The 23,045-nt window shown below is 41.9% G+C and overlaps 1 protein-coding gene across 3 annotated transcripts in view; it reads right to left on the reverse strand.

Moving 5' to 3' along the window:
• Positions 1–23,045, reverse strand: part of PRICKLE1 (prickle planar cell polarity protein 1) — a 107,175-nt gene that overhangs the window by 69,928 nt on the left and 14,202 nt on the right. Inside the window, exons 1-2 of one of the 3 annotated variants that reach the window (XM_057303287.1) lie at positions 16,617–17,395; positions 9,091–9,163 (exon numbers count right to left, since the gene is read on the reverse strand). The exons of the other annotated variants lie outside the window; for them this stretch is intronic. The gene's annotated coding sequence lies outside the window, so the exon portion shown is untranslated. Of the gene's footprint in view, positions 1–9,090; positions 9,164–16,616; positions 17,396–23,045 lie in introns of those variants that run through there. 3 annotated transcript variants of the gene reach the window in all.

A 23,045-nucleotide genomic window follows, 5' to 3' on the forward strand; every position in this document is an offset into this window, starting at 1 on the left:
AGAATGGGAGGGTTCTTCGAGATGGGCTACCTCAAGCCCGCACCCGAGGCATCATCCCAGCAAGTGTTAATAAGAGGAAATGGTATACAGTTGACAAAGCAAGGGCTCGGGAGTCAGATTTAATCATCTGTAAACAAGGTTAGCAACAGGTTTCCAGAAGGTCCTTGGGCAGATTATGTAATGTAATAGAGGCACCAGGCCTGTAGCACATTGCAGTGGCTAAAACCCCAGGCTTTGGAGCTGGAGCTGACCCCAGCTGGACACAGGCCCCAGCTCTGCCTCTTGACAGCTGTGTGTCTCTGGGCAGGTTCTTACCTTCTCTGGGGCCCATGTTCCCTACCTGCAAAAGGGAGAAAATAATACACCCAATTCATGATGTTACTTTTAAAGACTGGTTGAGCTAACATACGTGATGCCCAAATAGCATCAGCTTTATTATTAGGCCAATTCAGACGAAAAGCTGGACACTGGATAAACCTACTTCCAAGGTTCTCAGATTAATAATACTATGTGTCTACTAAAGGCAGCTGTGTTTATAACTGAACTTTAAATCTGTAAGAGAGGAAAGTCAATGTTAAACGTGCTCTATGTAGTGGGAACAATGTATCCTATATCTTCAAGACCCCCTAATACATTAACACGAGAATATGTATTATGTTCTTCCTAAGCATAACCACGGCATAAAAGACAGAGGAGGGACCCAAAGAGGATAAGAGAGGCTAACTGCATGAGGAGAGCTCCATCTAGAGAAAGCATAAGGTACCCGTGCACACCGAAGAACTCACTGCATGAGGCCACGTAAGCAAAGTGGCAAATAAGGGGTGCAAACTACTGAGTTCCAAGGAGCCAGGGCATGCTCACTCTCAGGGCCAGGGGGTCAAAGAGGGCAGGGGTGGGATCTGAGCCGGGCCATGAAGGCCGGTATTTGCAGAGGAGGCGAGGAAGACGCAGGTGGTTATTTCGGACAGAATGTGTTGTCCTGTCCAAACTCCATCCCCAGTTTAAACTAATGACAAGGCTGCAAACCTGCATCTCAGGGGCCTCCGTGATTTGGTAGAAGAAGGAAGAGAGCTCGGGTGGCTCCTGGTTTCCGCATGAGGGTCGCCTCTCCCCAGAGGAAGCTAGACTAGAATCCGAGGAGCAGCGTAAATGGGCGGCTTGTGCCCATCGCAGCGGCCCGATTTCCAGGTGTTCTCAGGCACGTGTGGCGGCGCCAAGGGCACTGCTGAGGTCTGGTGGGGGTGAGAGCATAGCCACACAAGCTAGGGCGGAATCCACCCCAAAGGGGCTTATGTGAATACAAAACAAACAGTTTAAAAAGCCCAGGGTTAAAATATCCATCGCTGTTAAGTCTGTCTTGCTGCATTTCCACGAGCCACGCTCAGAGCTTGCAGGTTAGGGCCTACTGTGGCTCAAAGCCACAGACCTCCGTTACACTCCGGGGCCATGTACCACCCTCACCCTCCACCCCTGCCCCTGCATACTGACCATCAGCTCCCGATGACTCAAAGGCACCCTCTGCTCTCTCCCCCCACAGCCCTTTTCTCATGGCGGGCACAAGCCTCCTCCAACAGCTGTCTATTCCAGAAACCTCAAAGCCACCACAGACTCCTTGCCCTCTCTTCCCTAGCTCTGGCCATAGACTGCTCACTGATCTCCCCAGTCTCGTCTCACCTCCTCTAATCTCTCTTTTCTCCGGACTGCTGCCTCAAAGAGTATCACCTACAGGATTAAAATCTTAACTCCTCCTAGCAAGACATAAAGGGCATCATTACCTGGCCTCAGCCAACCAGTCTGACCTGAGCTTCCAACACTCTTCCCTTAAAATTTGCATTCTGGCAACGTCTAATTACCCGAGAGGTCCCTGAACCTACCCTGCCTTGGGGCGTCCCTGACACACTCTTCCCTCCCCACCGTGCCTACACCCTGGAAAGCTTCTGTTCATCCTTCTAGTCTTCGCCGCAGTGCTATTTCTGCTCTGAATCTTTCTTGACACCTGCCCACGTACTGAGGTGCTGCCCGTCTGGGTATCTCCTAGAACTGCCTTGGTACCTGCTTTGGGAGCCCTTGAAATCAGGAACACAATCCCGTCTCCTTCCAGCCCTAGCCCCTCGCACACGGTAGCCCACCCAAGCCAGAATACGCTGAGCAAATGACTGAACTTGAAAATGAAGAGAGGAATCAATATTATTTGGTTAAAATCAACAAGTCCGAAGAAATCCCCTGCAAACATTACTTAATGGGGGAGAGGAGAGAGGAGGGTGGACTTGCATGGGGATACTCTCTACCAGTGTATCTTCTCCCTGGAACTGCCGATGAAGTAAACTCACGCGTGTGGCCAATAGGGCAAAGCATCGGAGTAGCATTTGTTTAAAAGAAATAACCTCTACGGTGGAATTTACAGCTTTTAGACTCTTTTCAGCTGGCACTCAAATCTGTCTAGCTCTTTTCAACCCCTTCTCCACTCCCCAAACAACAAAAATAGAGAGCAAAACACTACAGAAATTGAGAACCAGCCAGGCAACAGGGACTTAGGTCTAACTCAGCCTTGAGGACTCTCAAAATGACTTTCAAAGCCCCTATTTAAAGTGGGAGATACTATGAAACTGTCAGAAGGGCTCCTCTCCTCTGCATCCCTTCAAAAAAGGGATGACACACAGATTCATGCCTGAAGTCGCAGGACTGAGCTCGAAAATCTTCGAGTTTTTGAGTATTTGGTAAATTGCAATCATTTACTTTCCTCGGGAATTAATAGAAACCATCTGCTTAATGATAAAGCTGAGCTCTGCAATTATTTGAGCAAAAATGTGCCACAGTCAGCATAAAAGAGGCTTATTGAGGAAGCCTGCTAGACATATGTTTTTTTTTATAATTAAAGCCAATCACATTCATTAATTTAAAAACGCTGTTGTGATCAGCTGCCCCTATTTCTTATTTATCAGCACCACCCGTTACTAGGCACCTATGCAACCTTCAATTTTAAACTTCCAGAGGTTAAATAACTATAATTGTACAGATGGTGGTGATCACACACCAGAACGCTGAGGCGATCATGAGAAAAAATAAAGATGGGGAAATAAACGTCTACCGTAAACCACATATCCGCCTTCTGGGTCTCATACCTGCGTGCGGCAGGGTTATTTTCCTTTCCTGGCAAACAGGAAGCCGGCTGTGAGCGCTGCAAACAGAATGCCTTTGAACCGGCCATCGCTCAAAGCTCCTGGTAATTCTACCGGCAGCCCTGCTCGCAGCTGGGAAGAGCCCCAGGAAAACAGGCGGCTTTTGTTACACAGCACCCTACAGAGTGGGAACCACCAACATCTCCCCTCAGTGGCTGTAAATACTGATCCACCTGTGAGGAATAAGGGCGCCACCTCTGTCTGGTGGCAAATAAATAAAGGAGGAGGAGGGCAGAGCAAAGAGAAACACACATTAGGGCCAACAGCTCCAGTCGCTTTCTTCTCTCTGTGTGTGGCCCAAGGAAGGAGGAGATGTTTATTTGGACATCCTCCCTTCGGAAAAGAAGCCAGTCGACTGTCTGCTTTGGGACGGGTCCGATGCTAGAGCTCGGTCAATTTCACAGGCAGACGCCATACGGTTCTTAACCAACTCAATGAATGATTTTGAATTTTTAAAACCAGTTGGTAAGAAACAGCTGATCCACACCACCCCCGTCCCCCAAAAACTCCCATTCTGGTTCCGCAATGTTTCACTAGTCCTTATGGTGGTCCTTAACCTACAGAATGGCATGCGGGTTAAGAAGACGAGTTCTGTCAGGTGTGAGAGATACCAGCTGAAATCTCCTTTAGCCCCACAAATGTGCGTCACAGAATGACCAACCCCATTGTAGAGACCGGCAGGGAAGCCGCAGAAGTCATTAAGATTCCAGAGGGACCACCAGCGCCAGGGGCATCAGTGCCGGGAAGGAGGCATCCTCCGTCCTCTTTGGAAAAGGAGTGGAGGACGTTACAAGAGCTGGGCTTGGGCAGCTGCCAGCAGCAGCAGCCAGCAGCGGCTCTCTCAGGGATGTCCGTAAAGACCCTGTTCCAAAGCCGAGTAAACACAACGATTTTATGGCAAACGGGGAAGCGGTATCAGAATGATACTATTTGCCACACCGATTTCTTTTCTCTTTTTCCAGACAAGTCCATTGTAATACATGACTGCAAGGTATCTGGGCTCTAGAAGCAGAGGGACCTGGGAGTCTCCCCAGCTCTGTCATCATGGGCCAGTTAGATAACCTCTTTCTGTTCCAGTTCCACCATCGATCAAACAGGCAGTATCAGGGAATCGGGACATGATGCAGTGAAATGTGCCACAGCACAGCCGTTAAGAGAGTGGGCTGGAGAGCTGGACAACCTGGGTTCAAGCCTGGTTCTGCCACTTACCCTGAGTGACCAGCGGGCAAGTTACAGATGTCTGTCTGTTTTCTCCTTTGAAAAATGGGGATAATAAAAATCCCCATTGAGTTGTGGTAAGCATTAAGTAAGCTGATGTTATAAAGGGTCTTAGAACTGAATTCATTTTGCTTATTATTGTGAACATTAAAAGAGATAATGCAGGGCGCCTGGGTGGCTCAGTCGGTTAAGCGTCTGACTTCAGCTCAGGTCATGATCCCAGGGTCCTGGGATCGAGTCCCACGAAGGGCTCCCTGCTCAGCCAGGAGCCTGCTTCTCCCTCTGCCTGCTGCTCCCCCTACTTGTGTGCACTTTTTCTCTGTCAAATAAGTAAATAAAATCTTAAAAAAAAAGATAATGCACATAAGCCTTGCGTGTATTAAGTGCTCATTACATAGTACATATCATTCTTATTGCAAAAAATTAAAAAATACAAATGAGCAAAAAAGTAAAATAACTGATAATTTTTAAATGGAAACTCTTAGAATTAAGTGGAACACTATAAAAAATGATCAAAATTGTACTTAGAGAAATACGCTATTTCCAAGAAAATGATGGAAATGGATTTCCCTAATTATCTTTTAAAAAGAAATCTGGAAAAGGATGCTGATGTGTTCCAAAGGTGAGAGGTGACCTCTAAATGTCCCTGTAGACTCCTTAACAGCACACATGTTTTTTCACAGAGGAACTAACAGGTATACAACAGTGCAAGCATCACATAAGGTCAGGCACATTCCTATTAAAAAGAGGAAAAGTCTGGGGCGCCTGGGTGGCTCAGTCAGTTAGGTGCCTGACTCTTCGTTTTGGCTCAGGTCATGATCTCAGGGTCATAAGATCAAGCCAGCCCCCCCACCCCGAGCCCCACCCCCAGTGGACTCTATACTCAGACGGGTGTCTGCTTCTCTGCCTCCCTCTCACTCTTCTCCCTCTGCCCCTCCCCACTTGTGTGCCCACTCTCTAAATAAATAAGTAAATCTTAAAAAAAAAAAAGAGAGGAAATTTCAAGTTTAAACAAGATGTTTAGCCAAAACCAAGTGAATAAAGGGAATCAATTATTAATGCTGACAAATCCAAGTTCACGGTGTAGGTTTTAAAACCCAGACTTTCCCCCTAAAACCTAGGTTCAAGTTCCCTTCAGCAACTCTTTCCCTAAGGCACTTGGCAATAATGGATATTAATATGAAAATTCCTCTAGTATGAAGAAAACAGAATGGACCTAGAACTTCTTTTTTTTTAAATAACTCAGAGTACCTTACTAGGTAATGCAATTCAGACACTTAGATGGGATGGTCCATCTAAAAGTACCACTTTTGGTGGGTGGCTTTAAAAAAAACTCTATAAACTCTTGTAGAATATACAAATTCCAGGAGAATATAGAGGAAAATAGAATAAACTTAACCCAGATACTTTTTTTTTTTGGATTTAAATAGTATTATTGTGTTTAAATATGTGGAAACCAAAAATCTTTATGTGGGAGTATAAAATCAGTTTAGCAACGTTTCTTTTCTTTGCTTTTCTTATTCCTACCTCTAAAATTTAATATCTCTCACAACATATATCTACCTGAATCCTACATTTACAGAACTAATTTTTTAAATAAGGAGGCACAAAAATAATTATTTCCAATGTTTTGTCGAGTTTCAAATGACATAAGAGCTCAGGGTTGAAATTCTTCTCATTATGGTTTTTTATGGTTCAACACATTATTATGAAATATAACAAATGAATATTTGTAAGTTATAATACATTCCAAATATTTTCACAATAAGAAATGAAGTTTACTTCTTATAGAACAGCTTTCTATATTATCCCTCCAGAATCCTTGTAGAATGATTTACCATTATTCTATTTTTTATTTCTACAGAGCATCTTCTTCAAATTCTACTTGGTTACTCGTAATTAGCAATAATCTTACCCCTATTCCCAGTGCATATAAGACTTCCATTATTCTAAGGGGCCCAGGGAGTAAAAAGAATTACACCTTTCAGTATTTAATCACCAAATTTGACTTTTTTTTCAAATAGCCTGAAGGTAAGTCTGAGATCTTACGTATCTCTCAATTCCACTTTGAAGGTAAGCAAACATTTACCACCTCACTCTGTTCCTGAATACAATCAATATTCTTTTCTGGGATTCAGACAGACATAAAGTCCTACTGATTATGTTCAAGTGGTCACTTACAAGGGTGCCCCGGGCAATTGCTTCCTGAAGTCCCTAGATGACATTCTCTGGTCTCGGCACAGACAAAAAGCCAATGACTTCATCTCCACCCTCTCCCAGCTTCAAAGGTTTCATTGGCTTCCCTGGGCAGATGAAGATGCCCCCAAATGGGAGACGGGGTCCTCCTATCTGTCCAGCTGCATCCCCCCACATGCCTGTCTTTGCTGTTCCTAACGACCACCACCACCACAGCCACAAGAACTAAAACCAATACAGGGCCTATGCATTATCTAGAAAGTAATTCATTTAATCTTTACAACCACCGTTTAAGGGAGGGAGCGACTATTACTGTCCCTGCTTTACGGAAGTGGTGAACTGCCTGAGATCATCCAGCTAGCACGTGTGGGAGTCAGGAGTCAAACACGCAGTCTGGCTGTAGGTCTGTGATCTCCCATCTTGACCCTCATTCAGAGATGGCGTCTGGCACAAAGTAGGGCCTCAATCAATCTTTACTGAATGACTGAACAAATGAGTTCTGTAATTAGTCAAGAAGTCTCCACAGTTAAACGTGACTTCTTAATTTTCTACTGTACATAACCGCATTATGGGCTTCAAAGAAGGATTCAAATGCTTAACAAATATTTCTAAGCATCTACCACGTGCCAGGTAGCCAGGTTAGAAGGAAATACTGCTTGCCTTCAAAGAGCTTACACTCAGTGTAGGACCCACACCAAAACAGGCTGTTAATTTCTAGACCTAGGGACCAAAAACCTCGTCCTAGCTGCACTGAGTTAAGCCTTTAAGACAATGGTTGAATGCTTTTTAAATAAAATCAGTTTATTCCAAACATATGCATTCTACTTTGACCTTTTGTGGACTGGCCTGGGAACAGTGCCTGGAATGAGGAACAACCCAATAAGCTGAAGGATGAGGGAAGGGACACATGAAGGAAGCAAGTGAACTGGACCTGGTCACATTGTTTGGGAAAATGCATTTCAAATTCTAAATAACTTGCAAGTTCAAGAATTCAGCTCTCTGTACACTAGAGCAGGGGATGAGCTCTAGTTTGCAACTATCCTCCTCCGGATCCTTCCCTCAAACTCGGGGGCAAACCAATAATCAAAATAGCAAACACCACTCCAGATTCATAGCACTGTTCACACACAATCCTCTCTTCCTTTCTTCAAATGCTCTATTTTTAAAGATGCCCATGTTTGTTTAAAAGCTGCTTTAGGCATTGGGAGGACTCGATCTACCCTTACGTCATCGGCCATGCACGATTTGTAGGACACTTGAGTTATTACAATTCTGAGGTTTCTGGGGGAGGCACCTTGTTTTTACAAAACTGGCAAATCAAAATTCTAGGTTTCATGACTGTTTTATGTAACCATGCAAAGGTTTTCTCTCTATAAAAAAGGTTCCTCAAACACACGCTAAGGTGCTCATTCCAAAGTCATCACAATTTTTTCAATCAAAAAGTGAACAGCTTTGACATTTTGAAATAAGAAACTGTCTCTTTCAGAATTTGATTAGACTATTCTAATAGCAGGCTAAAGTCATTAAAATTGGCTTTTAGAGAGATAGTTCAATGCTTAGTAATTGGCATATTGTAGTGATGACAGCCTCCCCACCAGGTTTTCAAATAAGACAGTGTCTCCAAAAACTAGATAAAGGCAGGTCATACCCAAGCCACGCAGCAGAATGTGCTTCAATACTGTTTAGTCCTACAAACGCCACATTTCAGAATAAAATAATTCTATTTTCACATAAGTAAAATGTAACATTTATGCCTTGGGTTAGTATATACACATTCTTATGTAAGAAATGTAAGAGATACCCTGCGAAATAGGAATACCACCTTCATTCAAAAGTAACACACAAAAGAGCATTTCATAATTCTTCTCTTTGTCCATTATTACCATGAAGGGTGAAAAAGGGAGGGAACGACCAATAATTTGTTAATAGTTTAGTAAGAGAAATGCCAGGTTAATTAAAACAAAAAAAGGCACAATGTTTCCTAAGATTTACTGCCATTTTATTGAAGGGCAAACTTTCTTTAAAATTCCAGATGTGAAACTGCCTTAGGAAAATTCCTATCTGTTGTGGAAAACGCAGTGAAGGTTTCCAACAGGACGCTGCTTGTCCGGGTCCCCCAGCCGGCTCTACCCGGGGCCGGCAGATGCCAGCCGGGAGTGGGCGCTGCATCACAAGCTTGCGGGGACAAGCACCGCCGTTGCCTTTGGGTCACTAAGCTACAAAGAAACGCTCTGTTTTAAAAGTGGTCTTACAGAAAGTAATAAAGTGCTATTTCTTGGTTTTTATGACCTTATCTTCTTTTAAAGAACCTCATTTTCCCAGGCAAGAGCCACAGCTGATATATACATATGGTCGATACGGTATAAACCGCAGCCAAGAGAAGCTCCGCGGAGGAGGCCGGACACAGCGCTGGAAGTGCAAGTATATTGAATTAGTTACTTTTCTTAGTGAAAGAGCTAGCAAACAGGGCATTTCGTTGTTGTTGTTTAAATCTGACCTTTAACCAGGTGTTCTCAATCGCATGATTGGCTGTATACATTTCTCATTTGTCAGAAGTCCTAGCTTTTAGGCTGCAAGAGAAGAGGGTAAATTTCTGTAGAAAATTAAGAGGTTAGGAGCAGTAAGGAGTTTGAAAAAGGAGCACTTCTACCTCCCCCCCAACCACCAAACAACAACAACAACAACAACAACAACAACAACAAATCAAAGGATAATGAGGTCAGACCTCTGTGAAGTGTGAGACAAGCACCGAAACTCCTACAAAGAAATCACTTTTTCTTCCTAGTCATTACAATCCTACCTCATTTCAGACTGTTACCTAGTGGCTTCTAGAAAGCCACCTTAACCTATATTATCCATTTGAGCTATCAGAGATCTTTTTTTTGTTTTTTGAGATTTTATTTTTTTTTTACCTAATCTCTACACCCAAGGTGGGGTTCGAACTCAAAACCCCGAGATCAAGAGCCACACGCTTTACTGGCTGAGCGAGCCAGGTGCCTGCTGTCAGAGATCTTATATTCAGAAAAGTCATATTGATATCAAGATGCTTAAACACACCTTCCTAATTAAAATGTACCAAACTGAAGACTTTTCACGTGAAAGGAAACATGCTGGTCTCTTTCCTTAGCTACAGGCAGCCGACCTGCCCTTGGTTCTGGTATCCATCCTACCTGACTGGACTGACTTAATTAAAGCAGTCTTTATCATGTGCCCGCAGCAGGGGTGGGGGGAAGAGGGGCAGCCTACATTCCAGGGGTGAAATTTGGGGTCTGTGCTGAAGGGCTTTATACAATCCACAAAGGGCAGGCAAGTAAAAGAGTTTTATCCACGTGCCCTGAACATTACTTCACAAATGTAATGTGCTAACTGATCATTCTATACAGACTGGAAAAGAAGAAAACAGGAGTAAGTTCTTCACACTTAAGGTAGAGAATTAAATTTTTGGATACCACAGATAAAATGGGAAATCTTCTGACATTGCTATATTGTTAATCTTCAAACTCAGTATTCAAACTTATTTATACCACTTCTATTGTCTGGGACTATTTGTTGGATAGTGCAGATATAACACCAGAGACCAAGAGTGAGAAAGAGAGAATATGCGATCCAAGTTTCCATGGCGGGCAAGTATTTATTATTTCCATATTTTATTCCGGACGAGGCAGCTCTTTAGTTATGTCTGTGCTTTGCCATGGCTGAAGCCAGGATCCCCAGCCCTGGACAGCTTACACATGCCTAACCGTTCACAAGGAAGGTCGGGCAAGAATGAATGTGCATGTGATTCTGGAAAATATATCCTTTAATCTTGGCAGGTCAAAAGTACCATCTTCATGTAAAAAACACATGTGCTATTGGCAGTTCTGATAACCAGTAATAATATTGCTAACTTGTATTAATAATATCAAAACTATTAATAGAATCCTAGCCCCCAAAAGAACAAAAATGTCTTACAGGATTTGTGATGCCTGCAATGCTATAAATCTCTGAAGACAGGTTATATCCTTCCCACTTCCCTGAGGCATTTGTCACATTGCCAGACAAGATTAGAATGAGATAAGCCTCAGAAACTTTTTGAAGATATTAGAAAGATCATGTTAGGGAAGTGGCTTAGGGGTTATACTTTATCAAACCAACATCCTTCAAATGCCTACCACTGATAATAAGCTGTCATCTGGCTAGAGCAAAGTGGTGGACATTGAGCCAACAATGGGACTATATATTTAGTAATAACCTTTATTCTGTTTTCCTTTTGTGTGTGTTTGTGAGGGAAAGACCCATTTAAAAAAAATATAGCACAATAGAAAAGTCTCAGGCAGACAAAGGCATTTTTCATGAACAAGGTCCTTTCTCACCACTCCCTGTCACTTCTCTGACCTTCTTTCTTCTCCCGGTCTTTCCCGTCACCCCCACCCAAGTTTTTCCGGAGTAGTTTTTCCATTCCATTCAACTTACAGATTTTCTAACACTCAGTCATAGAGTAGCTTCCTGATGGCACCTACCTTCTGTGGTTGTGTGTTTTTCAATGCGTTATCTCCTGTAGAAGGGTCACTTAACTCTGTTCTGTCCAAGAATGAATGAGCTCATTTGGTTCAAATTTGAAATTCTTATTTTTAGAAGACCCCAAATAGTTTCCAATGGCAGGCCAACACCCATGTTAAACATCCTCGCTAGAGACTTTATCACGGCGTAAAATGATATTGATCTTATTTTCCGTCTCAGAGGTTTGTTTTTAATGATAAGGACTCACTACTTATGTACAGTAACTCTGAAAAGTCTAAGAATGGCCAAGATACACTGCTAATTCAAAATCACTCTGGGAATTTATCACAGTCACTGAACTACTTACTATCTGTGCTGCTGCAAGGCAAAAAGGTGAAAATGTAATGTCTCACCCATTTTCAAATCAATCAAAAGGCAAAGATATCTCATTTGTTGTATTGGAAAATTCAAGTATATACGCTGTCGTGGTAGTATCACAAAGGGAAAGATTAGAAAGGGGAGGGAAACCTCACTAGAGATTATGTAAAAGACAGTGGAATTTGAGAATGTAAAAAAAAACCCCACATTTTAAGAAAAAATTTATTAAAAAAAAATTTTTTTTAAGTAGTCTCTATAGCTAATGTGGGGCTCAAACTCACAACCCAAGATCAAGAGCCGTATGCTCCACCCAGTGAGCCAGCGAGGCACCCCAGGGATGTAAAATATATCGACAACCTTTTTTACAAGGCAGACTGAAATATTATTTGCATAGTAGCACCAAAGAAAGTTAAGAGAAGTTGCTAATGTACTTGAACTCGGCTTGAGACAGTATCAATGGCAGTGAGTTGTGAAATAAAGAACCTCTGGAAGAGATCTTAAAAATAGATGAGAAAAGAAAAAATGAGAACTGGCCATGAAAGAAATGAGAAATGAATAAATCAATGAATAAGTATAAGAAAAATCCAAGATGTGGGGCGCCTGGGTGGCACCGCGGTTGAGCGTCTGCCTTCGGCTCAGGGCGTGATCCCGGCGTTATGGGATCGAGCCCCACATCAGGCTCCTCCGCTATGAGCCTGCTTCTTCCTCTCCCACTTCCCCTGCTTGTGTTCCCTCTCTTGCTGGCTGTCTCTCTCTGTCAAATAAATAAATAAAATCTTTAAAAAAAAAAAAGAAAAATCCAAGATGTAAGGGTTCGATAACAAGTAGACAAGGATCAAGGCAAGACAAAAGACCTGTAGGCAGATACACAGAGATAACTTTGAGATATCAACTAAACAATGTGGAGAAGTGGTGTGAACGTCCTCCTAAGTAGCTTCAATACCCTAAGTTGCAGAAGGAAAGGAGGAAAAAAGCCTCCTAGAAAGGTGGAAGAAACTTTGCTGCCAAGACGGGTGGAGATTATTGTTCAGAAATACTGGATCACCAACAAAGAGCTCACATTCAAATTTTAGCAGATTTAATTAAAAATTTTAAATTGCGATCAGGACAATTTCATGGTTCCGGAAGATAAAGAGCTAAGTTATTGCCACAAATGGAAACCCGCCTCTGACAAGCCAAGTTCAGGCAGGATGAGGAAGAATACTGACTGCTTTTTTCTCAAACTACATAAATATTGGAGCTTTTAAAAGCCCAGTAATTTCTTTTTTGGTATTTCTTTGCAAAACTTAATTACAGACCCCCAAAATCAATTGCTTGACAAATAGAATATAGATAGGGAGAACATATAATTTATCATGGAAACCAAGACACTTTTAGAATGCAATTAATAATTATGTTGGGACAATGGGCATAAACCAGAATGCTTGGTCACCCTAAATATGGAGCAATTTCTTAAGTGAAATAACATCAAGGAAATTGGACTCATGCCAGCTTCTCCCACTGTGAAAAATGTCCCTTTCCAAAGCACCACTGAAATCTTTCTGAGGTCATACTTTTAAATCTAGGAATACCAGTATTTCCCAAACTTCACTGAAGTATTCAAAGAAATATCCTCAGAAGGGTTAGTTGTAAGAGGCTTTAAACTTTGGGGGGGGGGGGGGCGGTCAATTACAGAAACATTTGGATTCCAAAGTCCTACCGGAATGTAAACAAAGGAAAAGGGTACATTTACTGTAATGTACCAGATGTAGAGCTCAATGTCACCTGTAATAAAGCACAATAATTCAATTATTGCAAAAGGGATTAACTTAAATTTAATTTGCATTTATTTAAATACATTTTATTTGGGGCAAGAACACAAGCTCTAGCAAATGAAGTGAACGAAGAATCCAAAAAGGAGTTAACGCAGGTATCCCGATGTTTAAAAATATTCACTAACATCTGCGTCGGTACAGTCAAGGGCAAATACAAATGTTAATATCTTAATTGGGGTTCCCAGATTCACTGAAATCTGAGTTGCCAGCGGCTATCACCAGACTTCTGGGAACAGCAGCTCCAGCTGCAGTGAGAGAACATTCGGCCAGCACTCCAGGATTATGGGTAATGTCTGAGGGATGGCCATCAACAATGAAAGTTTTAAAATGGGTTCCTCCAAACTCATCAGCCAGGCAAGCTGAAGAGAGGGGAGAGCAGTGGGTGGAAGGAAAGGCTTGGGATCACGAGAACCAAGAGACTTCACGAAATATGTCTATGTCTAGAAGACAAGAGTATGTTTTGGGGAGTAGAACAAGGATATGGGAAACAACTGTCCCCCCTCAACCACTTCATCATCCCAAAGTGGTGCTTTTTCAAGGGTCCCAAAGACTATGATGAACAGACACTACAGAAAGCAGCCCGGAATACACGATGGGATGATGGGATCAAAGGGGCAGGGAGCAGGTAAACCAAAAGAGAGCCTTTGTTAGGGGTTCACTGCCCGCAGCAACCAAAGCACCAATCCTCTGGGCCAATCCTGTGGTTTTATCCATTCGTTGTGTGCATTTCTTTGTATCCGCTTTTTTTGCGAAGTCCTTTTCACTCAAAGCCAGTTTCTCTAGTTTTTTGGTGTCTTTGATTTTTTCCTTTTTAAACCAGGGCTGACCTCAGGATCCCAGAGGCTGGTTATAAGAACTCAGGGATGGGCTACAGCTACGCCCTGGGTAGCTTTTTTCCAAGTCTCAGGCTTTGAAGGCTGATTCGATGACTGTATTCACCAAAAATGGACCAGAATAAGGGACAGGGCATGGGGGAGGGGAAGGAAAAAGTGTAGCTTTCTCTGGAAAGAGACAACTAAAGCAAGATATGGGGACCCTCTAACCCAGCCCGTTACTGGATAGTTAAAAACAAGGGAGAGCCCAGGGGCAGATGTGGGAAAGGGTGAGTGAGAGCCAGGCCACAGAGGGCTCAGAGGGGCAGGCAGCACAGTTTGGACAAAGCATGGCATAATCAGATTTTCATTTTAGATAGATCACTCTTGCAATGTGAAGGGGGCGAGACTGGCGGCCAGGAGCCTGGGCGGCGGATTAGTGAACTAAGACAAAAGCTAGAACCCTGGAGAGCAGACGATGGCTGCTCCCAGAGATGTCCAGGCGGCCAGACAGGACTTGTAGCTGAACGAATGTGAAAGAGACGAGCACTCTGGGTAACTCCCAGGTTTCTAGTTTGATTAACTAGGTGGTTCGGAGGCTCTTAACCTGGGAGGACAGACACAGACAGTGGAGAGGATCTGAGGACGGACAGAGCGGCTGGAGGGGGAGGCGGCCCTGGGACAGGCGGGTCTCAGCGCGACTACTCCACGTGTTGATCTGATCTCGAGCCACTGGGACTGAGCGTGTGGACCTGAGTAAGACGAGCTGGACCCTAGTCTGGTGCTAACATCTATGAACCGTGTGTGAGTCCCTCAACCACTCGGAATTTGCGTCTTTATAAAACTACATAGCTAACCCACAGTTTGTCACCAGGAATAAATGAGAATGGGTGTAAAAGCAGTCTTCAACTCTGAAGTCTTCTTTAGATTTAAGAACTTCCCTCTCCATTTCTGTCTCTCTGTTCACCAGAACATTTTGTATTGTTTTCAGCCAGGCACCAAAACATAAAGAACTAGATAGTGCCTCTCCCTGGGGTTGATACAGTCCTTGAAACTCGGTTTTTCACTTGAAAAACATTTATTTACTCATCAAGTAAAAAAAATTTTGAGCCCTAGGATAGGCTTGATTTTAAAAACAGACACGAGTAACACACAATTGTTTTCTTTAAGGACTTCAAATTTCAGGATGCAGAACATAAAATCTAAAGAGAGGAATTATGTGTTCAGCACCGTAATGGAGAACTGCGGCTGCGCGGAGTGGAGGGATTCACGCATCGTCTCTGACAAAGGGTGAGCTAATCTGCATACTAGTCCAATTCTGTATATGGGGGGCAAAGAGATTATCGTTACTATTTAAATATTACTTTTTAAAATTTTTATTTTATTTAAATTCAATTAACCTATAGTGCATTATTAGTTGCAGAGGCAGAGGTCTGTGATTTACCAGTTGCACATAACACCCAGTGCCCATAATTTGCAGTGGAACTAACTGGCCTCATGGCGGATCAACATACCTTAACAAAATGTTCAGTAGATTCAGACCTTGCTAAGCTCTTCTCTAAAGCCTTTTACATTTAGTATATTGAGATCATCAATCCAAATGATGTATTGCATACTAAAAATGTTCCTGACGGGCAGAATCCATCGACAGACAAATACGTATTAAATACATATTCTGTGCCAGGAATTCTATTAAGGGTGGGGTGCACTCTTTAAGAGTCTCCAATGTCCCCAAAAGTCTACACTGACCCCTTCTCAATGGAGCTATACTTTTTGAGCTTTCGTTATAAAACTATTGGGGTACAGTGTAGTATAGAAATTTTCAGTCTTACCAGACTGCTTCTGGGTTATTTCCCAAATGGAATTAAAATTTTGGTGTATTGTTGTTCTTAATGTAAAAGATATTTCGGCGCGCCTGGTTGGCTCAATCAGTTAAGCAGCTGCCTTTGGCTCAGGTCATGATCCCAGGGTCCTGGGATCAAGCCCCGCATACGGCTCCCTGCTCAGCAGAGAGCCTGCTTCTCCCTCTCCTTCTGCCTGTCGCTCTGCCTACTTGTGCTCTCTAGCTCTCTGTCAAATAAATTAATTAAATCTTAAAAAAAAAAAAAATTTCAAGGGGCGCCTGGGTGGCTCAGTCAGTTAAGCATCTGCCTTTGGCTCAGGTCACACTCCTGGGGTCCTGGGATCGAGCCCCATGTTGGGCTCCCTGCTCAGTGGGGAGTCTGCTTCTCCCTCTTCTTCTTTCGGCCCTCTGCTCATGTTCTCTCTTGCTATCTCTCTCTCTCAAAAAAATAAATAAAATCTTAAAAATAAATAAAAGATACTTCAATTATTATTTTTTAAATCATACTTTTCTCTATCTTATAATGGAACGTGAATTCCCAGATGACATCAAGGTCTAAGACAGGTCACCATCTTTAGGTGGGGAATGCCTTCCTCCTTAAACACATACACACACACACACACACACACACACACACACAAACACAAACACAGATGAGGAATAGCACAAAGAGAAATTCATTTCAACCCCTGCAAACCTTCATCTTCTCCATCCTTACAATCCATTATTTATAACTTCTGATAATATGTGATTTGTACATCTTTGGTGTGTAATAAATGTTCACTGTGGCTGGAATCTGGTCCAGTAAGCACCCACCTGGAGATGAAACTAAAGAAAAATAAATTAAACATACAAATCATCCTTGAGATCTGTATACAATTTGCTACTACATATAGTATCATTTTTACTATGGCACGTGAGGAACACTTTTTGCACAATTTTAAATGACAAAAATCCCACAGGTAAATACTAAAGTACAACATGAAAAAGCACACAAGGGAGGCAAATATACTTTATGGAAAAAATGAAGTGACAGTAAGTATCCTCAAGAAGTTCATCTTAGATCAGGAAGGCAATTTTCCTCTATCGTGTGCATTTTCAGAACTCTGTTGAACTCCAGAAAAAATACAGCTTTTGGTAGAAAAATAGTAAGCAAAAAGAAAAAATTCATAACTTCATCTTCCAGAGACCAGCCAGACATACAAACACTAACACAGATGAATATTCACTTTTCTCCCCCAAGAGTGAGCACATCCTACTTTACTGTTTTATCACCTGCCTCTTCCACGGAAATACATCCTGAATATCTGTTCATACAACTTTACCTTTGTACCTTCATTTTTAACAGCTGCATAATTTTCCACCCTATGAACACAGGATCATTTTCACCCCTAGCTTTTAAAGTCTAAAAAAGCTTTCTGACAGTGTTTTAAAATGTAAAGTTGAAACAGGCATTAAAAAAACTCAGTCAATAAATCAGTTCGGCAAAGGGCCTTTAATATATCGTTTTTAATTTCAAAAACAAAATTCTATAAGGTGACATTAAATTTCATAATGCCTTTAGATTTGCAAGTTTTATAAAGTAGAGTTCAAATCCAAGTTCATTTGAAAGAGAAATAACTGCTTTCAGGTAATGCATTTATTTTAAGGGAGGAAAGGTCATTTCAAGTTTAAGACTGCCATCTAGTGCCTCCTTTCTTCCTGTTGGACGCGGGTGGCTTTCAGTTTAAGGATATTCTACGGTTAACTTTCTGGAGTGGTTAACTCAGGTTTTCAATAGCAGTAACCTTTTTCAGCCTATACGTCATGCTGTGGTACCAGCTGTGCAGATTAAGGAAATTGATTGTACTGTTCATCCGTCTTAGAGAAAAAGTGAGGCAGAGACTTGAAATTAAAAAGCAGTCATTTATCATCCTTTGCTGACCTATGAAATTAAATGTGACCCTCAAAACAAGACAAATTAACCCTTTGTGCTGATGTAATCCCTGGAACAGATGGATCAATAATGGGGACTCCACCAAGGTTCGTGTTTAAGACGAGCAGCGTGGCACTGGAAATTCCACTCTGGCTAGCACAGCCGAAAGGCTGTATCATCAGCTGAGCAGCACGGATTCTGAAATCAGAGTCCCGCAGAGACACCTGCTATAGACTAGATACTCACTGGGTGACCCAAGGCATTCCTTTGTGAATCAATGTAAAATCAATGTCCCAGCAAGATGTTAGGTGGCACTGAGCTAATGAACAAGTAAATTAACAAGGGAGGCACAGCCAAGGAGGCTTCAGCCTTATGAACTCATTAGCCTTGGAATAGTTCCAAGACACCTGGGAGGTTATGTCCACCTACCTGAATTACCATGGAAGTTTCAATTGGACACATTTCCCTTCCATGAGTCATAAATTATTTAACTTTTACTATGCACTGTTAAACAATTGTCATGTTCCACGCTTAAGTGGCTGCCTTCCAAATGGGGTATGAAATGACTTTGTGATAAAATTCACAGGAGTCCTAACATATGAAAGAAGGTGTACTACTTTTAGATAAAATTCCATCTGGCAGCTTAACTGATCAAGATATTTATTTGATTCCATCAAGTCACAGACATATGATTAGGCAGTTCTGAATGGCACTCCTATTTCTCTTCTAGAAGGCACCTAGTTTATGCATAAGAAAAATGAAAGTTTAAGAAAAGGGTTTTATCTTCAGTTCAGCAGACCTCCAAATCCAAATGTGCATGTAACAAATAAAAAATTCCTGTTCAGTAAGGTCCTGAAAATTATTACATAAACTTTAACATATATAGTCAAAAGAAAGAAAAAATATTTAGCTTTATTTTAAAGTAACTATTTTATATATTTGGGAGATTATTTTCACAAACATTTACATACTAGTAATAACAATAACTTAGTTTAATTCAATATGCAGTAGTTTGTGTGAATTTAATCTTGACCCAAAGGTTGTTCTAGCAAACACAAAACCTTTAATTTCCTAGCCTTTATCATGCAAAACCCCTCACACAGCCTCTTAAATTCCATCTTCATCTGGCCATAAGGAAATGTAGAGAAAAATGTAGCCTATTTGACCGTGAAAGGAGGTAAACAATGAATCGCTAAATTTTCGCATGTGTTAATACTATAAAAGAAAAAACACAAATACTTTGGGGGCTTTGGGGGCTTTTTCATATTATAGATTCAGTGTAAGTTTCAGAGTTAAAAAAAAAAAACCTGCAAAAGAGATGTTATGAAGTGGTATTCTAAGAAAAAAAAGTACAGACTATTTCCTCCTCCAAGAGAATTTAAAAAGAAGCTAATAGAAAAAAAGACAATGTCGCTGTAGCTTATGCTATATAGTTGATTAAAAACAAATCCCTGAAACCAACCTAGGGGAGGGTGAGCCAGCTCCCAGGATGGAAGCTTGTGTTTAAGGTCCAAGAATATGTACACCTGCCAGTCACTCGGGTGACCTGGGCCTTCGCGTTCCGATGTGACATAGAGTTTCACAGAAGTCACACTCACGCTCAACTGAGTATCAGAGGGCTCACCTGCTAACTGCCAAACATCTTTTCTCCCTATTTCAGGTATACCTGTGTGAGTGCGTCCCCCAGCCCAGCTCGGTGACGTAATAAAGGACAGAGATCATGGGGTCGTATCTTTGGCTCCCTCAACCCCTTTCCTTTCTTCCACCACCCCCTTTCTTGTGATGTATAGGAATTATGTCTATTATTATGTTTTTTTCAAGACGTATTAGTTGAATGAATGAATGAATGAATGAGAGATAAATTTTAAGTGTAAACAATTTGGGTAGATTTTACAGTACAATTAACTTCCAAAATATTTAAGCATTTGCAGATTAAAAAAAATTATTGGGGCACCTGGTTGTGCAGTCAGTTGAGCGTCTGACTCTTGGTTTCAGCTCAGGTTGTGATCTCGGGGTCGTGGGTTCGAGCCCTACGTTAGGCTCCACTCTCAGTGTGGAGTCTGCTTGAGTTTCTCTCTCCCTCTGCCCCTCCCCCACACGTTCACAAATAAATCTTTCTCTCTCAAATAAATCTTTTAAAAAATTATCTATAAACCAGATGATCTTCATCTATACTTTGGAACATTTAGACACAGAAACACTGTTTATGGGCTTTTTTTTCTTTGAGAAATGTTAAACTCTATCACTAACACTTGTTTTTCTAATTTTTAAAAGTAACACAGCAAAAATTTTGGAAAAATTGAAAATGGGACAAAGAAAAAAAATCATACCCATTCCTACTCTGATCACTACTAACATTTTGCAAATACAAAAAATGTCCATAGAGTCAAGAGGATACCCATGCAGGGCATCAAACCCAAAGCACCCAAGTTCCAGAGACCCAGGGAGAGGGTCCTCCAGGGAGTCGCTTGGGCAGTGGAGGATTGTTTCACCCTGAACAACGTTAGTGGTTTCTGATCACTAATCAGACAGTACTTAGGTTACATTGAGAAATATAACAGTTGAAAAAAAAGAATATTCTGTGGGGTAGTTGGCTTGAGAAATATAAGTAATACTCAAGGGCTGCTCTATAATATTTGAGCAAAATGACTGAATTACTTTAATGGGTACTTTCATTAAACCAAGACCACCAAAACATACACATCAACCAAAAGACAAGGATGAGCCCGTTCGAGACACCTCTCCCCTGGGCTGTTTTAGAATCACACCCAAATTTTTCTCTTTATCGATTCTATTTGGCCCACCTGCGATTCTGATTATACCATCGGTTCTTCTTATTCATGGCAGTTAAATTGTTGACTTCTACAAATAGGTGACTTAACAAACATTGCTCCCAAAGACTAGGAAACCATTCGATCCTTAAAAAATAAGAAAGGCAAAGCAAAGGCAATGATCTTTAGAATTATCATGTGTCGCAGGACACGATATGGAGATTCTCTAAGATAGCCTTCATTTGGGGTGCCTGGGGTGGCTCGGCTGGTTAAGCAACTGACTCTTGATTTCAGCTCATGTCATCATCTCAGGGTTGTGAAATCGAGTCCCAAAGACAGCTCCGTGCTTGCTGGGCATGGAGCCTGCTTGAGATTCTCTGTCTCCCTCTCCCTCTGTACTCCACTCTGCTCAAGCATGCATGTGTGCGCTCTCTCTCTCCCCCCCATAAAAAATTAAGATAGCCTTCACTTTATTTATTTATTTTTAAGTAAGCTCCACCCCCGTGTGGAGCCCAACATGGGGCTTCAACTCATGACCCTGAAATCAAGACCTGAGCTGAGATCAAGAGTCAGACACTTAACTGACTGAGCCACCCAAGTGCTCCTAAGATAGCCTTCAAAGTGGTACTATTCTCTAAATTTCGACTGAGAAGGAAAATATATGATTAATTCTCTCTCAGCATTGGTATAGATTTTTTTTCAAACTGTGTTCAAGGAACTGGGACCCCCTCACCCAACACCACCACCTGGCTGGGGAGGAGACAGGGGTACTGGGAGCGTGCAGTTATGAGTTGCCAGATAAAATATATGATGGCCACTTAAATCTGCATTTCAGATAAACCACCAATAATGGCTTTAGTGACATGCAATATTTGGGACACACTTATACTAAAAATTATTAATTGTTTATCTGAAATTCAAATTAACTGGGCATCTTATATGTTTTCTTAGTTTGATAAATCTGGCAGTCCTAGAATGAAACCTTTTTCTACCTCCCTACTTTATAGGCTGGAGTTCCAGATAATCTTGTGTTTGAGAAAAGGGTTCATCTATCAAAAAAAAAGTTTGAAAACCACTTTGCTAGAGGAATCTGGGCAACGCTCTGAACTCCACTGTCTGCGGGTTTCCCATCAATAAAGCGGAGTGCGTCTGGTTGTTGTGAAAATTAATTAAAGCTTGTAAAGCCCTTTGAAATTGGTATGTTCAGCTGCATATGCTACAAAATATTTATCACACGCCAGACTGCCTGAAAACATACTGATTAACAATTAGATGGCAGAAATTCTAAAAGATGTTAAATCACAATTTTTATATCACCATATTGAAGAACTGCATATTGAAACACAGTGGAACCTTCCAACCTAAGATGTGAGTTTATCTTTGAGAAACAAACATACACTATTGTTTTTAAAAGTAGAGTATATTGTGATGGATTTTTTTTTTTAAGCTGAATCATAGTGTTTAAAACAGAAGTTCAAGAAAACAATCAGGAAATGAAGAAAATAGTTCATCTCCTATGAGTCTATTGTCTGTTCTTTCTGCTTGGTAAGGTTTTTTTAAAGCTTAAAAAAAAGTTCTTATGAAAACAAAACAGAGATACCAATAGAATAACACACATCTGGAGGCCACTTGGTGACATTCAGGGCTCTTTTCTCCCCCCAACCATTAGCTTTCACGGAAAACTCTTACAGTACTTAAAGCAAATGTCATAAAAGTATAACACTCATTATATAATGTTGCCTAAACACTTGAGGCTGAAATGCAAACCTGGCAGTGAAAATGAAGAGTAAATAAATATAGATTGTACCAACAGAACAAGGAAAGGCACGGTGTAAATACTTGGTAGACTGGCAGGTAAATGCACCTTACTCAGAAGCTTCAAGTCAACCACAGGGAGAAAGTTGTCAAATTCATCTCTTACTTCTGATTGAGATTCTCTAAAGGTGGCACTGAGTGCATGACCAGGAGTGTAATTAATCTTAGGGCCACGTATAAAGACTCACAATTCTCCGAGTTTCATGGCTGTCTCACGTTTCCTGCCTTTGCCCCCACGTTTCCCTTGGCCCAGCATGAGTCATTCTCCAAATCGAATGGCACGGCCAGTCCTATGCAGTCATGAACATCCAGGTCGGCCACCCCTCCCTCTCTGAAGCCTTCCTTAATCTTACTCCGCACAGGACCCGTGACTCCTGCCCTCGCCTCTCTGCTGCTGCTACATCCGGGACATTTCGCTGTTCCTGCGTCTACCACCATGTTTCACAAGGAAGGGCTTCGATGCCTTCCTTGCCCACACGGCCGCGAGCTCTGCAGGACGAGAACGGTTCCCGTGTGATGCATGTACTTCCACAGCCCGCGCGGTGCCCACCTAACCACAGAGGTGCCCAGAGCTGGGCTGAAATGAAAACGGTGCCCCCACACTGAAATAAACATGGGGACGTTT

Source organism: Ursus arctos, unplaced genomic scaffold (genome assembly GCF_023065955.2).
Source record: "Ursus arctos isolate Adak ecotype North America unplaced genomic scaffold, UrsArc2.0 scaffold_26, whole genome shotgun sequence".
NCBI classification, from domain to species: Eukaryota; Metazoa; Chordata; class Mammalia; order Carnivora; family Ursidae; genus Ursus; species Ursus arctos.